Genomic DNA, 5000 nt, shown 5'->3' on the forward strand with positions numbered 1-5000 from the left:
CCTCTTTAAGCGGTTTACCGAGCCAGCATATTGCCCCCCAATAATCTGGGTCCTCATTTGACCCACCTTGGAAAGATAGAAAGCGGAGTCAACCTTGAGCCAGTGGTGAGATTTGAACTGGTGAACTGCAGCCAGCAATCGGCAGAAGCAGCTTGCAGTGTTGCGCTGTAACCACTGTGCCGCCAGGGCTCTGTAACATTTAGCAGACGTTTCATTACCCAAATAGGTAACAGCATCAGGCAGGGAAAGGAGTGAGATTAGGCGAGTGGAGGCAGGAGAAGATGGAGGAGGAGGAAGAGGAGGAGGAGGAGGAGGGAGGAGGAGGTGGAGTAGGAGGAGGAGGAGGAGGAAGAGAAGGAGGAGGAGGAAGAGGAGGAGGGGGAGAAGGAGGAAGAAGAGAAGGTGGAGGAGGCGGAGGAAGAGGAGGAGGAGAAGGAGGAGGAGGGAGGAGAAGGTGGAGGAAGACGAGGAGGAGGAGGAGGCAGAGAAGGAGGAGGAGGGAGGAGAAGGTGGAGGAAGAGGAGGAGGAGGAGGAGGAGAAGGGAGGAGAAGGTGGAGGAGGGAGGAGAAGGTAGAGGAAGACGAGGAGGAGGAGGAGGAGGAAGAGAAGGAGGAGGAGGAGGAGGGAGGAGGAGGTGGAGGAAGAGGAGGAGGAGGAGGAAGAGCAGGAGGAGGAGGGAGGAGAAGGTGGAGGAAGAGGAGGAGGAGGAAGAGCAGGAGGAGGAGGAGGGAGGAGAAGGTGGAGGAAGAGGAGGAGGAGGAGGAAGAGGAAGAGCAGGAGGAGGAGGAGGAAGACGAGGAGGAGGAGGAAGAGGAGGAGGAGGAGGAGGAGAAGGTGGAGGAGGAGGAAGAGGAGGAAGAGGAGGAGGAGGAGGAAGAGGAGGAGGACGAGAAGGAGGAGGAGAAGGAGGAGAAGATGGAGGAGGAGGAAGAGGAAGAGGAGGAGGAGGAGGAGAAGGAGGAGAAGGTGGAGGAAGACGAGGAGGAGGAGGAAGAGAAGGAGGAGGAGGGAGGAGAAGGTGGAGGAAGAGGAGGAGGAGGAGGAGGAAGAGGAGGAGGAGGAGAGAGGAGAAGGTGGAGGAAGATGAGGAGGAGGAGGAGGAGGAAGAGAAGGAGGAGGAGGGAGGAGAAGGTGGAGGAAGACGAGGAGGAGGAGGTGGAGGAAGAAAAGGAGGAGGAGGGAGGGGGAGGAGGAAGAGCAGGAGGAGGAGGAGGAGGGGGAGGAAGAGGAGGAGGAGGAAGAGCAGGAGGAGGAGGGAGGAGAAGGTGGAGGAAGAGGAGGAGGAGGAAGAGCAGGAGGAGGAGGAGGAGGGAGGAGAAGGTGGAGCAAGAGGAGAAGGAGGAAGAGGAAGAGCAGGAGGAGGAGGAAGAGGAGGAGGAGGGGAGAGGAGGAGGAAGAGAGGAGGACGAGAAGGAGGAGGAGGAGGAGGAGAGGAGGAGGAGAGGAGGAGAGGAGGAGGAGGAGGAGAGGAGGAGGAGGACGAGAAGGAGGAGGAGAAGGTGGAGGAGGAGGAAGAGGAGGAGGAGGAAGAGGAGAAGGAGGAGGAGGAGGAAGAGGAGGAGGTGTATGTTGTTCGTCTTCGTTCGTCTCGTCCTTCGGAGGGAGGAAGAGAGAGGAGGAGGAAGAAGGAGGAGAAGGAGGAGGAGGAGGAGAGGAGGAGAGGAGGAGGAAGAGGAGGAGGAAGAGGAGGAGGAGGAGAAGGTGGAGGAGGAGGAGGAGGAGGAGGAGAGGAAGAGGAGGAGGACGAGAAGAGGAGGAGGAGGAGAAGGAGGAGGAGAGGTGGAGGAGGAGGAGGAGGAGGAGGAGGAGGAGGAGGAGGAGGAGGAGGAGGAGGAGGAGGAGGAGGAAGAGGAGGACGAGAAGGAGGAGGAGAAGGTGGAGGAGGAGGAAGAGGAGGAGGAGGAAGAGGAGGAGGAGGAGGAAGAGGAGGAAGAGGAGGAGGAGGAGGAAGAGGAGGAGGACGAGAGGAGGAGGAGGAGAAGGTGGAGGAGGAGGAAGAGGAGGAGGAGGAGGGAGGAGGAGGAGGAGGAGAGTTGGAGGAGGAGGAAGGTGGAGGAGGAGTGAGGAGGTGTGTTGGTGGTGGTGGAGGAAGGAGGAGGAGAGGAGGAGGAGGAGAGAGGAGGAGGATTTGGAGGTGGTGTTGTGGTGGTGTTGGTGTTGGAGGTGGTGGAGGTGGAGGTGGAGGAGGAGGAGGAGGAGGTGGAGGAGGAGGATGGTGGTTTGGGGTGGTGGTGTGAGGAGGAAGGTGGAGGAGGAGGAAGGTGGAGGAGGAGGAAGAGGAGGAGGAGAGAGGAGGAGGAGGAGGAGGAGGTGGAGGAGGAGGAAGAGGAGGAGGAGGAGTGGAGGAGGTGGAGGAGGAGGAGGAAGAGGAGGAGGAGGTGGAGGAGGAGGAAGAGGAGGAGGAGGAGGAGGAGGAGAGTTGGGGTTGGAGGAGGTGAGGAGGAGGAGGAGGAGGGGAGGAGAGGAGGAGGAGGAGGAGGAGGAGGAGGAGTGTGGTGGTGGTGGTGAAGGGTGGAGGTGGAGGTGGAGGAGGAGAGGAGGAGAGGAGGAGAGAGGAGGAGGAGGAGGTGGTGGTTGTGGTGTGGAGGTTGGTGTGGTGTTGGAGGAGTGGTGGAGTGAGGAGGAGGAGGAAGAGGAGGAGGAGAGGAGGAGGAGGAGGAGGAGAGGTGTGTTTGTGGTGGTTGTGTGGTGTGGTTGGTGTGGTGGTGGTGGTGGTGGTGTGTGGAGGAGGAGGAGGAGGAGGAGGTGGTTGGTGGTGGTGGTGTTGGAGGAGGAGGAGGAGGAGAGGTGGTTGGAGGAGGAGGAGGAGGAGGAGGTGGAGGAGGAGGAGGAGGAGAGAGGAGGAGGAGAGGAGGAGGAGGAGGAGGAGGAAGAGGAGGAGGAGGAGGAGGAGGAGGAGGAGGAGGAGGACTGTGAGGTCTTTGGTGCTCTCTCAGCCTTCTTCTTTTCTTGCAGACATTTCATCCCCCAAACTAGGTAACATCATCAGTTCTGGAATGGGAAAATATTCCTTTCTCGCCCTGGTGATGCTACTTAGCTAGGTCGTGAAACGCCTCCCCCCAAAAACAAGCAAGTTTGGAGACCACCAAAGGACCCCTTCAACATTTCAACCCGGAGCTACAAATATTCCCCTTGATTGGTGTAAAATTTGAGGTTTTTCTGCCAACTCCGGAAGATCTGCTATGGTGGTTCTCAACCTTGGGGTCGGGACCCCTTTGGGGGTTGAGTGACCATTTTTTGTTAGAAACAAAAGGGGGTCAATGTGACCTCAGGACACACAGCAACGGTCATAAATATGAAAGTTTGATCCTGCGATCATCGGGCTGCTGCAAAGATCCTAAGTGTGAAAAAGGGGCATAAGTCAATTTGAACGGTCAGTAAACGAACCGTTGTAAGTGGGGACAACCTGCCTTCCCCCCTAGATGTTTTCTGTAGAGCTTCAAAGTGGATTCCTGATCTGCTGATCTGCTTCTAAAAGAGGGCACTGGTCAGACAGATAATCCTCGACTTCTGTTCTGACCCCAATGGAGGTCCACATTTCTTTCTCCGGGACCGCCTTCTGCCGCACGAATCCCAGTGACCGGTTAGGTCCCACAGAGTTGGCCTTCTCCGGGTCCCGTCGACAAAACAATGTCGTCTGGTGGGACCCGGGGAAGAGCCTTCCCTGTGGTGGCCCCAGCCCTCTGGAATCAACTCCCCCGGAGATTAGGATTGTCCCCACCCTCCTTGCCTTTTGCAAACTCCTCAAAACCCACCTCTGCCATCAGGCATGGGGAAATTGATTCCCCTGGGCTGTTTCTGCTTTACGTATGGTTTGTATGAGATGATGATGATGATGATGATGATTATTATTATTATTATTATTATTATTATTATTATTATTATTATTATTTATTATTATTAATTAGATTTGTATGCCCGCCCTCTCCACAGACTTCGGGCGGCTCACAACAATAAAACAATATACGACAAATCTAATAATTTAAAAGTCACTAAAACCCCCTTATTAAAAAGCAAAAACATGTATGATTGTTTTTTTATATTAAGGGTTTTAAATGGTTTTAACCATTGGATTTGTACTGTTTTGTTGTTGTGAGCCGCTCCGAGTCTCCGGAGCGGGGCGGCATAGAAATCTAATTAATAATAATAATAATAATAATAATAATAATAATAATAATAATAACAACAACAACAACAACAACACGTGCTGGCAAGGGGATGGGGAGCGCGCACGAGTGCGAGCGCTCGCCACATTCAAGAAAAAAAAAAGCCCACCTCCGCCGCCCCCCCCCCCCCCCCCTTTGGCCATTCTCGGCCCGCGACTCCAACGGCCGCCGATGTTCCGCGCGGGGCTGTGGGTTCTTTTTGCGGGTGTGGCTTGAAGTCCGTTGCTTAATTGTTGCGGTGAGAAGTCAGCGGTGGTAGCATCGTCCTTCTCTGTGCACGTTAGCAGCTATGGGGAATATTTTGTCTAACCCACTTCGTTGCTTTCGCTCGGGGAAAACAACGGTCCCCCAGGTTGTATCTCTTTCAATGACTGTTATCATTCATAGGAATTTTATGGATCCCATTTTTTTTGAAGCCATTTCTACTGCCCCCTTTAAAAAAAAAAAACCAGGGAAGATTTGGTTTTACTACTATGCCTCCCACTCGAGAGAGAAACCTGTCTCTCTCTCTCTTCTCTCTTTTCTTTCTTTCTTTCTTTCTTTCTTTCTTTCTTTCTTTCTTTCTTTCTTAGTTTCTTCCTATTTCTCTCCCTCTCTCCATCTATTTCTCTCCCTTCCTCTCTCTCTCTCTCTTTTCTTCTCCCCCCCTTTCCCCCCTCCTCTCGGTTTGGCAGAGGGGGGATGCCCACGTCACGGGAGCTTCCCGCAGAAATCGCAAAGCCAGGCCGATGGGAATCCAGGTTTCCCCACCCCCGGGCCGGTGTGAGCGCCCGTGTCGGTGACGGGCGGAGGGCGTTCCCCATTCCAGCAAGGAGGGGGGAGGCGGGGGATGA

The sequence above is a fragment of the Erythrolamprus reginae genome (assembly GCF_031021105.1).
Source record: "Erythrolamprus reginae isolate rEryReg1 chromosome 13 unlocalized genomic scaffold, rEryReg1.hap1 SUPER_13_unloc_13, whole genome shotgun sequence".
Taxonomy (NCBI): Eukaryota; Metazoa; Chordata; class Lepidosauria; order Squamata; family Dipsadidae; genus Erythrolamprus; species Erythrolamprus reginae.